Source organism: Pteropus alecto, unplaced genomic scaffold (genome assembly GCF_000325575.1).
Source record: "Pteropus alecto unplaced genomic scaffold, ASM32557v1 scaffold87, whole genome shotgun sequence".
NCBI classification, from domain to species: Eukaryota; Metazoa; Chordata; class Mammalia; order Chiroptera; family Pteropodidae; genus Pteropus; species Pteropus alecto.
Genome location: NW_006443225.1, coordinates 15,874,079 through 15,885,495, shown reverse-complemented (window position 1 = coordinate 15,885,495; position 11,417 = coordinate 15,874,079).

Here is an 11,417-nt window from a genome sequence, read left to right as displayed (position 1 = left end):
AATTGCCAGAACTTGGAGGCAACCAAGAGATCATTCACTAGGCAGCTGAGGTGACTTCGACAAGGACCCAAGCAGCATCCCCTCGAAATGTCATTAAGAAAGACAGTGATCAAATCAACATGTTTTCAGTATTTAGAACCTGACATCATTGTTGAGCCTCTGTGTGTTAAAAACATGCATTTCTTCCCTGTATATTTTTGGGCAATTTAAAGAAATATTTATTCTTTTAGTTATATATTAATTCATTTTCTGCGAAATTAGATTTTGGACAGTTAAGATTCCTTACATTTCAGGTGGAGATAGACTCAAATGTTTTGTATAAAAATGCTTCTTTTAGAATACTTCCTTCTTATCAATGTTCCAAAATACACCTGGGTTACAAGTTCCAGCACAGCCACATGGGGCCCACCGTCAGACGCCCCACAACGCCGCTGTGAATTAACGCAGCCGTTGAGTGGCTTTCCTGTTTCAGAACCTACTTGCGCTTCGCTGAGTGTTATAGGAGATCTCGGACTTGCGAAGCGGATGCAGCTGGGTGTCAGTGAGACATGATTTCCTCAGAGGAGAACAGGGCTTTGACCATAAGGTAACTCTCACGAGCATTTTGATGAGTTAAGTGTAAATGAATCAGAAACGTATGATGTTTCCTTTGAAATGCACAGAGATTTAAAAATTAAGGAGAAAATGACTTGGCAAAAAATGTGTTAGGAGGCTTTGCCAAACCCAAAACTTCTGAAAAAAGTCTGGATATTTTCAGAATTCTAACTGCCATCAGTTTTGCCTATTCCTAAATTTTATAGTTTGACATTTACCCATGGAATCTGGTAGAACAGGATTGAAAATTTTGAGGGAAAGTAGGTTACTATCCAATCGCCATTTATCTGGTACTATGTATTCTATAATTAACTTTCTAGTACATTTATAATCTACATTCAGAGCAAAATATTTTGTATTCCGACCTGGGTTCACGTGCTACCTCCTCCAGTTACTAGCTGTTTGACCTTGAACAGGTAACTAATCCACTCTGTGCCTCATATTCCTTATCTTTAAAATGAACATAATTATGTAATATCACCTACGTCTATATAATATACTTAAGAGCCTTGAGTCGTACCAGGGACATAGTAAGTGCTCAGTCAATATGAATTATTATTAGATGGTACAACTGCTTTGTTTGCTAAAGACAAACCATTTATAAATAACTTTGCTTCCTCAATCCCTGCTGGAATTAGAGAAATTAAACATCCAGTTAAGATATGCGGCTTTTAGTCCTCACCCAGTTTTGTCTGTGAGTTCTCCAGTTCCTTCTTCCCTTTACATACTTCTCCTTTGAGGTCGCTCGCACATTCCATCTGCAGAGGAATTGTGGGCAGTACTGCCATCAGAGCAGCTGGGACCAGGCTCCTTCTGCTCCTGCTGTCCCACGGTATACACTGCCGCAGTCACTCCGTCCCTAGTCCCTTCCATGCCCTCTGTGGGGAAGAGGGGGCCCTCCCAGCGCCTCCCCCAACTCCGGCGCGTACACCACTCCAATGCCTGTCATCACCAGTAGGAGCATTCATACCAGACACAAAGGCTCAATCTCACGTTGAGGTGGCAAGTTTTTTCTGAGACAGTTTTCAGAACTGATCTTTTGTCATTTATGCATTCATTCATCAAATACATACTGAGGATACAACAAGTGACTTGATGTAGTACAGGAACCACATTTTATGAAAGACAGGAAGTTAATCTATCCTTGCATTCTAGCCGGGGGAGACGGTCCTTCCGTAAATCAGGCGTCAGGGAGCAGGCCGCCTTTAAAGGAAGAAGCGAGTCAGCAGAACAGGCGGCGGTGCTGGCTGAGAGGAGCGGAGGCTGAGAGCTCTTTGCAGCCTGAAGGGGTCCAGAAAGATTCGGGGGGAGAGGTGAGACTCGAAGGCTGACTCTTGTGAAGTCAGACCGTGATTGCATAGATAGATAGAGGGAGAAGCCAGGGCGTTCCAAGAGCCCAGAAGACACAGGCCGAGAATAGAGAGGGAGCTCGTGTGGACGGGAACAAGACACAGCTGTCAGGAGAGAGCATGGTGGAAAGTGCACATAGGCTTTTGAGGACGGTCTGTGTGGGGAGTACGCACACAACAGCGCACACCTGAAGTGTGCATGGTCCTAAATGACACCGTTGGCTGGTGTTGAGTGAACGCCCAAGGTAAATGGGCAGCCCGGAGACAGGCCAGATTTGTGTCTCTCCTTCTCTTGGTGAGTCCCAACAGCTCGTGGATCCTGCATTTAAAGCCATCCTGTGTCTTATCAATGACATCCTGAAACGTAAGCATTTGGGTAGGCTGCAGTGACCTAGCGAGCTGAGTGGTTGGCCCGTCCGGCTGCCTCCTTGTCGGGCCTGAGTGAAGCCTGCGCACTTCCTCTCCTCCGGCTCACCCCAGCCCCCCGCCACACACACACACACACACACACACACACACACACACACACACACACACACTTTTCTTTTAGGCTCAGATGTTCTTTTTCACACACACACACGCACACACACACACGCACACACTTCTTTTAGGCTCAGATGTTCTTTTTTCGCTCTTAGTCCGTCAACTGTATTTCTAAAAACAAGAAACAAATGGAACTGTACCTTATTGCTCAAACCACGTGTCTGGGTTTTTCTACTATCGTGTTGTATATTCTATTATTTTTCAGATTGTTACAAGCAATCTGTGCCCCGCCATCAAATCCAAATAGTGCTGGGTGCTGGAAAGGGAGGACCTGATAAGTGGACATACAACTCTGGTGATTTTGTAATACTCTCTCCACAAACCCTTTATCACACACACACACACACACTCACACACTATATCTATATACACACGCACATACATATATATATACTATATCGTCATTATTCATTCCGTAAATACTTACCAGCATTTAATACATGAAAGGCACTATTCTAGCACTGGGAATGCAGCAACAAACAAAACAAAATCATGCTTTTAATCCAAGAAGGTGGGAGAACAGGAGCAAACGTGACGGCATCATTTGTGTTGTGACAGGATTGTGAAGAAAAATAAAGCAGGAGAATGTGGGGTGGCCACCGTCACACTCCACACTCCACTACACCGCTGTCCTTTGTTTCAAAGATAATCGTGTCTCTGTTACCCCGGAGGCTTTCATCTCACTCGGCGATAAGACTGCAAAAGAGGATCATGAGTGATTCGCAGTCAACTTTTTTCCTTCCTATGAATGATGAAACTCTGGTCCCTGGCAGCAAGCAAACAATTATTTTAGTTCTATTTGAATATATATATATTCATTCACCCCATGTTTAAATTATAATTCTTCTTCCTCCCTAACTTTGTATAATTATAAAGAACTTAAATTTTTCAAAATGAACTGACAAAGTTTGTAAAGCTAACTATAAGCTCATAATTCTAAGGTCTTTTAATAAAACACAAGCATAAATATTATCATAAAACTCTCTGTATTTAAAAGTTTCTGCAAACACATCTTCTTTGTCTGGCTTTTTTCACTCAGCATCATTATTTTGAGATCTGTCCTTGTTGCCTGTATCGTGCATAACATCTAATTCCATTTACATTAAACTCTAGTAAAACGCACGGAGAAGGCAGATCCAAGGTTGTGTTATAATGAAACGAATGAACAAGATCAAAGATAGAAAACAGGCAGAAGTAACTTTAGAAAAACCATTACTATTTCGATGGATTTCTGAATGATGAAAGATAATTCATGTGAAAGTCCAGAAAAAGAGTTGCAGACAGAAGCAAAGAATAGGTCCAGAACCGCCTGAAACCTTCCAGGCTTAGGGTGACAGGCAGATCTACTCAAGAAGTCTTTTCTTCATGGATGACCATGTGGAATAGCTAACACTCCTGGAGAGAGGTCTGTGGATCAGGCGGTCTTTGAAGTCCTTTATGCATAACTTTCTTAATCGTTTCCAAACCCTATGTTATTGCCCTCATTTTATAGATGAGGAGACTGAGAAACAGTGAGGACACATGACTTCCCAAAATCTGAAAGCCATGTTCAAACATGTCTTGTCTCCGGAGTCCACACCATCATGCTATTCTGCCCGTGCTAGAGCTTGTAGGAAGCTAGTACGGAAATATAATCAAGCTTGCTCGGACTGTAATGAAATGAGCCAGAAAAGGATATTTTGAGATGGACAGAAATTCCACAAAGGCCTCTCTCTCTCAGACACACATATCCTTCCTCCTCCCCCTCCAGGACCGAGGGTAAAAATCATGTGAGCATCAGTGTCAGGCTGTCAGTCCAGTAGATATAAATCTGAAAGGAGGTATGAAGCCAGGACACCAATTAAAAGAGGGAAAGGCGTGTGTACACAGAAATAGGACCTTTCACATCCTGCCCAGAAGGTCATTATCTAGCAGTGGTGGCTTGAGCTGAAAAGGCAGAAAATCAAACTTAGGGTTTCAACTTTAATTACATACGTGTGGTTTCACAGAATTTTTCCGACTCTGACTGGTAATAGCTACATGGCCACGAGGTGGCTAGAATTCAGAGACGGGACATTTTCCAGTGGGAGGACAAATTAGGAACCTAGCCGAAAGAGACCTGAGAACCAAAAGGGAGGTCTATGAGAGAAGAAGACAAGGTCAGATACTAGAGAACTGGAAAGTCAAGGTCCTACACTGACTAGGATGAGGTTAGCAAACCTATTTTTGATCTTCGTCCCTTTATCGTCTTGCTTAGGTAGAAAGCCTTAGGCCTTCAGTGTCAGCCTATGTGTTACCTCCCCCAGTGTGAATGAGAGTCATGACACGGAAGACTGTAGGAGCAGGTGACATTATAGGCTAACAACACCGAGGCTATCCAATCCACGAACATACTTTGAGACCCACCACGTGTCAGGTAATGGGGTGCCCTCTTTGTGTCTATCTTCTCAGACAAGCCAGGGGAGGGCAAATGCACCCCTCGACTCTCCTTGACTTGTTCTTCCCCAGGCTGGATCCTTACAAATAGAAGGAAAACAGACACAGTAAATACCGTAACTAAAAATAAACTAAAACGACCATCGCACTCAACTTGGACTTCTGCCGATTAGATATTCCTGAACGGATCTAAGCCAAACTTCTGAGCACGGAACCGGGAAAGAACCAGATCACCAGGACAAGAGGGCACCACGGCTCACGACGTCTTACTCCTCACTCATCCCAGCCCACTTTCCACAAGTCTCCAGGCCATTCTTCTGTCACCTTGTCCTGCCGTAGATGTTGGAACCTAGGCGGAAGAAGGGGAAAGTATCCAAGAAGATATCTTTCCTCACCAGCTCTCGTAGAAAAAGTCCATGTGGCAGTCTCCACTGGAAAAGCTTCCCTTCCCCCCTTCAGTGTCCCCAACAGCCGAGGAAGCTATTTATTTCTGTTGCTGTGATTGCAGAAAGGTCCGCAAAAATGACCCCAAGATAGTTCTGTGTGCATGAAGCCAAAATATGAGGACGAGGGTATTATTCGTAGTGTGGGGCAAATCTCGTGGACGCCTTAGAAACAGCACGGCAACGCCGACGACAATAGCAGATGGGGAAGGGAAACGGCGTAATTAAAACACTGCCGAACTCAGTGCCTGGGCGCGGACTCGGCGTCAGGTTTAAACTTAGAAACAGAGCAGATCTTTTAGGCACTGAAACACTTTTCCAATCACGCCTTCAATAAAGTAAATGGCTCCCGAAAGAACATGAAGAGCTAATGGAACTTCAGAGAACAGAAGCATCCAATTTTCCATTCGATGTGGCGGAGAGACTGGGGGAAGGGGAAATGCGTGTTAAAATCGGATGAGCCTGTAGGCATATTTGCAGAGGGAGGCCGAGGGGTGTCCCTTGCTTTTTAAGTCCTCGAAGAATTAATGGGCTGATATCCTGAATGCAGAGATGCATTATATGTAGGTCAAAGAGAGTGTAAACTCTTTTCCCCCCAAGTTCCCTCTACGCCAGAAGCTGGCTTTCTACCTTTGACAGATTATTGTGTACAAGCAGGCACTCAGATCTCTGCTCAAGAACCAGCCAAAGTGTGGCCGTGGTCAGTGGAAATGCTTATTTGTTCTGGGAAGCAAAACTAGTGGGAGAAAAAAAAAGCAGCTTTTGAACAAGATATTAAAAAGAAACAGATCTGAGGAATCTGGTGAAATTGAAACTTTTAATCTGGAGAAGATAATAATGACTGAATGGAAAATAATCTTCATACCCTCATATTTTGATTTCAAACATTGAAAATTCTTTTATGGTCTAGAATTGCTGCCATCGCAGTGGATAATGGTGCTCGATTGGCAGTTGTTTATTGGAGTTACTTCTTCTCTTAACCTCAGGTTGACTGATGGCAGCAAAAGAATTAGTTGGGCAAATTACTTTAAAGATAACTATTTCAAGTGAGAGCCCGTCAACTAATACTGGGTTCTGTCGGCTTCGAGGGGAAGAATGATCACGTTACAGGGAGAGAACTGTACACAGACGCGTCTAGTTTCCAAATTTAGCATCTGAGCTCCACACAGAAGGATCTCTTCCGGGTACTGACACGGCCTTGCTAATGAATATGTGAGGCTGGCTTACATAATGAGGGGGGAGCTATCAGTGTAGATAGTTGTACATTCATAGTCCAAGTCCAGAAGTACCACCCAAGTGCAGGTGGGAAAAAGCAGATACTACAAATTGGAGCTAGAAGAAAGCCTTTCCACTTACCACTCATACTGAGCAAAGTGCTTCCTATTTTTCTCGTTGAATAGGTTCCTCTTCCCACCCTTGGGTACATATTTTTTAGCAGGGATTTAAAATTTTTTCTCATGTCTTCTCAACGCTCCATGGAAAGCTCTTGAAATGTTTTTTTTTTCTTTTCTGTCCTTATGAAAACCGTAAATGGAAATGTGGTGAAATCATGTTTTATGACTAGCAATGATAACAATAAAAGTTTCTTGTGTTCTTTCTTTACACCGTTTCTCAAACCAATTGCTCTATCAAAGTGTTTGTTTTAATTATTCATCAATATAAAATGTAGTTCCTCTAAGGCAAGCCTGAAATTCAGCACTTTCTTTAAATGACTGTGAACCTTAGATAACCAGTAGGAAAATTCTCTTTAATGATGAGACCAATAAAAAGTATTCTAGAGAAAATGTTAACCCATTGGCAGAGAAAGAGTTACCATTAGCTTTATTGTTGTTTTTTCTTTTTTTTTCAGCTATAAAAATGTTACCATGCATATTTTTTGACTTCTAGTTAACCTTCCCCAAATCTCAGTCTATCCTTTGCCCAACTCCAGACATCCAATTTGGATGTCTTTTGGAATAACAACATAGCGTTTAGCTAAAAATCTAAAGCCACCTAAATTTTATTGCATTGTGCTTAAATTACATATTATTTCTATTTTTATATTCATATTGGAATCTGGTTAGTTTCAGCATTCAGAATTGGGGGTTAAGAAACTACTTCTACTCAGACTTTTAGAATCAAAAAAGGTATTCAGAACAACTTAAGTTATGTTGTTTATTGTATTACTTATGCTAAATGCTCAAAATTTTTTAACTATACAAATATGAATGCTTTATTATCATATGAAAATATTATACATTGGAAGTTTTCTCAGCCCTCTATCCATGTAAGCTCAAATTTACTGTAACATACACTCTTTTAAACTTTTGAGGGGCAATCTCTGTTTGACAAGACTGCTAGAAATTTGATGTGATTTCTAAAGGGAAAAAGGTTAAATAGCAAAATTACCTAGCAATATTTCAGTTGAGAATGTGAGCAAACTCTGGTAGTTTTGTAAATGTTTCACAAAATTAAAACTGCAAAAATGAAAAATTTATTTTGATTTAGGAGGAGGAAAGTCAAAATTTTACATTGTTTTATTCCATAAATAATACGAGTACATCAGAAATTAAATTGTACAGAGCAAAACCTCAGGGAGAGGTGAAAACCATATCAATGCAAATGTATTTGATGATTTAGTATCAAGTGGTGGATCCAAAGGCTAGATCACTTCTCCTGCTGTCGCTGTGGGTGAACATCATAACGTCTGGAGAATACACGTAAAACACGGTTCCTTGGTCTTTGCTGCAACTACTTTCACTTCTAGAGTCCGCTGAGTGCTATTACCTGAAATAACAATAGTATTATTCATTCGCAAGGGGTTATTCTGTCATTAATTAGGGGCAGTGTCATTATTCAATGTTTATCAAATTCTCACTAATTTACTAGTCCTTGTGTCAGGAAATCTACATACAAAATCGAGTAGTGGTTAAGAACACGATCTACAGTTAATTTGCCTGGGGTCAAATCCTGGCTGTACCACCTACTAGCTGAGGTCACCTTGCTTATGTTACATACCTATGTGTTCAAACCCTATTCACATTTAAAGGTAGTGCAAAGATACAACCTTGATTCTAGCAGTGTGGTAAAATAAATACCGTGAAAATCCTTCATACTCGAACTTATTAAAATTCTGTATAATACACTTATTTGTTTTAATGCATTGCCGAGCTGACACAAAAGGATGAATCCGAAGAACGTTATAGTGAAACAGGAAGTAGGTGGGTAGTCTCACAGGACATTCATAGGGGTGGACCTCCTCAGGATGAGAGAGAATGAGAAATAAACCCACCACACAGGAGGAGACAGCTGGAAACTCTGCCCGACTTATCTTGGCACTGGACGGAAAGAAAATAAAATCGTCCTTGAGAATGTGTAACCACAAGCTAGCCCTTACATGACAAATGCTTCCAGTCCAAATCCACTATGTCTTTGTGGTCTGAAAAATCCGAATCAATTTAAAGTAGTTCCAGATTGGTAGTGTCCCTGTGAGACTAACTGAAGCAAAGGACGTGCCTCTTAGAGAGACCGGGCTCCAACCCAGGCCTCCAGTAAGCTCCAGATAGCTTTCCTGGTTGGGTGCACGAGGTAGCGGGGCAGAGAGGGGAGCCGTATGCCGAAAATCACAACAAAAACAAATCGGCAAGAATATTAGAATTCAGATATTAGAATTATTAGATATAGGACATTAAATACCTACAATTAATTTCTTAAATAAAAGAAGCCTATAAATACAGAGAGGAAATAAGATACTATAAATAATAACCAAGCAATTTTGAGTAAAAAACAGTTATATCTTTGAAAATGACAACTCAAATGTTTTGTCATTTTTTAGAATTATAAGTCTGATTTTTTCTTATTGACGTCTTCAATAATTACAGATATAAAAATTTCCAGAAGGGCACTATATATACTGTTTCTCCCAGTATATACTGTTTTACACTGTTCTGCTTTGTCATTTTAGTCTCTTGATAAGCAGGTCTTAATTTTGATTTAGTTCAGTTTATTGATCTATTTTAAGATTAATATTTATTTTGTCCTGTTTAAGAAATGTTTGTGTACTCAAAATTATGAAGATATTCTCTTAGGTGTTCTTCTAGACACTTGATTGTTTTACTTTTCACCTGTGTGTCTACGATTGCATCTCACGTTATTTTTTGTGTATCATGAGAATAGGATACAATATTTATTTTTTTCCCAAATAAATATCAAATTGACAAGGAACAATCTATAGGAAATATGAACCATAATGAGATTGCAGTGGCGCCTGTGTCATAAATCAGGAGACTTATGTGTATAGGTTTGTTTCTGGACACCCCGATCATTTTGATTTGTCTGTCTCTACCTAACTATAGTAATAACATTAGCCTGAGATTTAATCATGCATTTCCTCCAGTACATTGCTCCTGCAATTAAAGCTTTTCTTGGCTATTCGAGGTTCTTCGCTTTTTCATATAAATTTCAGATTTAGATAATTTTTCTCTCTCACACACACACACACCACTAGAACTGCAGTAGGTATTACGTTGTTTTCGTAGATCAATTTAAACATTTCAATCAATTAACTTTTAAAATTTCTTATGGCCTTTTTTTTTGGTATTTTAGAGTCAAAGTCTTGCATTTTTTTTTTCATTAAATTTATAACAAGCTACTTGATACTTTGATACTACTGAAAATGAGTTTTTAAAATTTCATTTAGTTTTTCTTGCTAATAAGAAATTCAAATTGGCATGTGTATATCCAGTGACTTTGTTAAATTTACTTATTATTTCTAATTATTTGCAAATTCTTTTGGATTTTCTATGTATGCAATCATATCTTGCATTAGCAATGACAATTTTAATTTTTCTTTTCTGTTCTTTACATCTTTTTGTTCCCTTATATTACACTAAGACTCAAGCACAATGTTGAATAGAAGTGATGATAGTTTACATCACTGTTTTATTCTTAAACTTAGTAGAAAATTATTCACTATATAGCCAGATTAAATTCGGTGGTAGCAGTAAGACTTTTCATTTCTTTCTATGGCAGTTTTGTTAATTTTTTTCAAGTAATTTGTCTATTTTCTCTGAATTTTCAAATGCAGTGGCATAAAGCTATTTACAATATATTGTATTATCTTTTTAATATTAGCAAGATCTGTAGTGAGTTCTAGTTTTTCATTCTTGATATATTTTGTTAAGGGTACATTATTTTATCATTTCGAAGAAAAATCTTTTTGATTTGTCTGTTTTCTATCATACATCTAATTCTTCATTTCTACTCGTACATTTTTTTTCTTCTATAGTCTGAGTTTATTTTGCTATTTCTTTGTTAGCTTCTGTGATGGAAGTTTTAAACATTAATTTTTAATTTGTTATTTTCTACTATATACATTAATACTATAACTTTATAGCTGAGTACTGCTTTAGTTTTATTGTTCAGTTAAAAACATTTTATAATTTCCATGTAATTTCATTTTTGATCCATTGACGAAATACTTAATTTCCAAACATTTGGGATTGTTCTGTTCATATTTATCGTATTTTTTTCGAGGTTAATTCTATTGTGATCAGAAATTTCAGTCTTTTGAAATTTATAAGTCTTACTTTCTGGCCCAGGAAATGGTCCAGTGTAGTAAATGGCCCATTAACACACATACAGATGTTATTCTGCAGTTACTGGATAAAGTCATCGATATGCCTCAAGTAAGTCACATTGGTTGACCATATCTTCAGTGTCCGTCCTGATTGTTTCCTCTGCGGATTCTGTCATGTGCTGAGATATGTGTTAACCCCCCTCTGTGACTGTGGAATTGTCTGTTTTTCCTTTTAGTTCTGTCATCTCTCCATATTGAAGCTACGTTACTTGGTGCATAAAATCTGGTGCAATCAATGTAAAATGAATCTTTAATGTGAATGCTGATATAGTTGGATTTTAAACTACTATCCAGCCACTTATTTCCATTAGTTTGCTCTTTGTTTCTTAATTCTTTCTTTATTGACTTCTTTGGATCAATCTCTTTCCGTTTTTCTGTTTTATTAAGCTTTTAGTTTCATATTCTTTTATCATTTCTTTAATTATTACTCTAGAGATTATTATTTCTTAAATTATT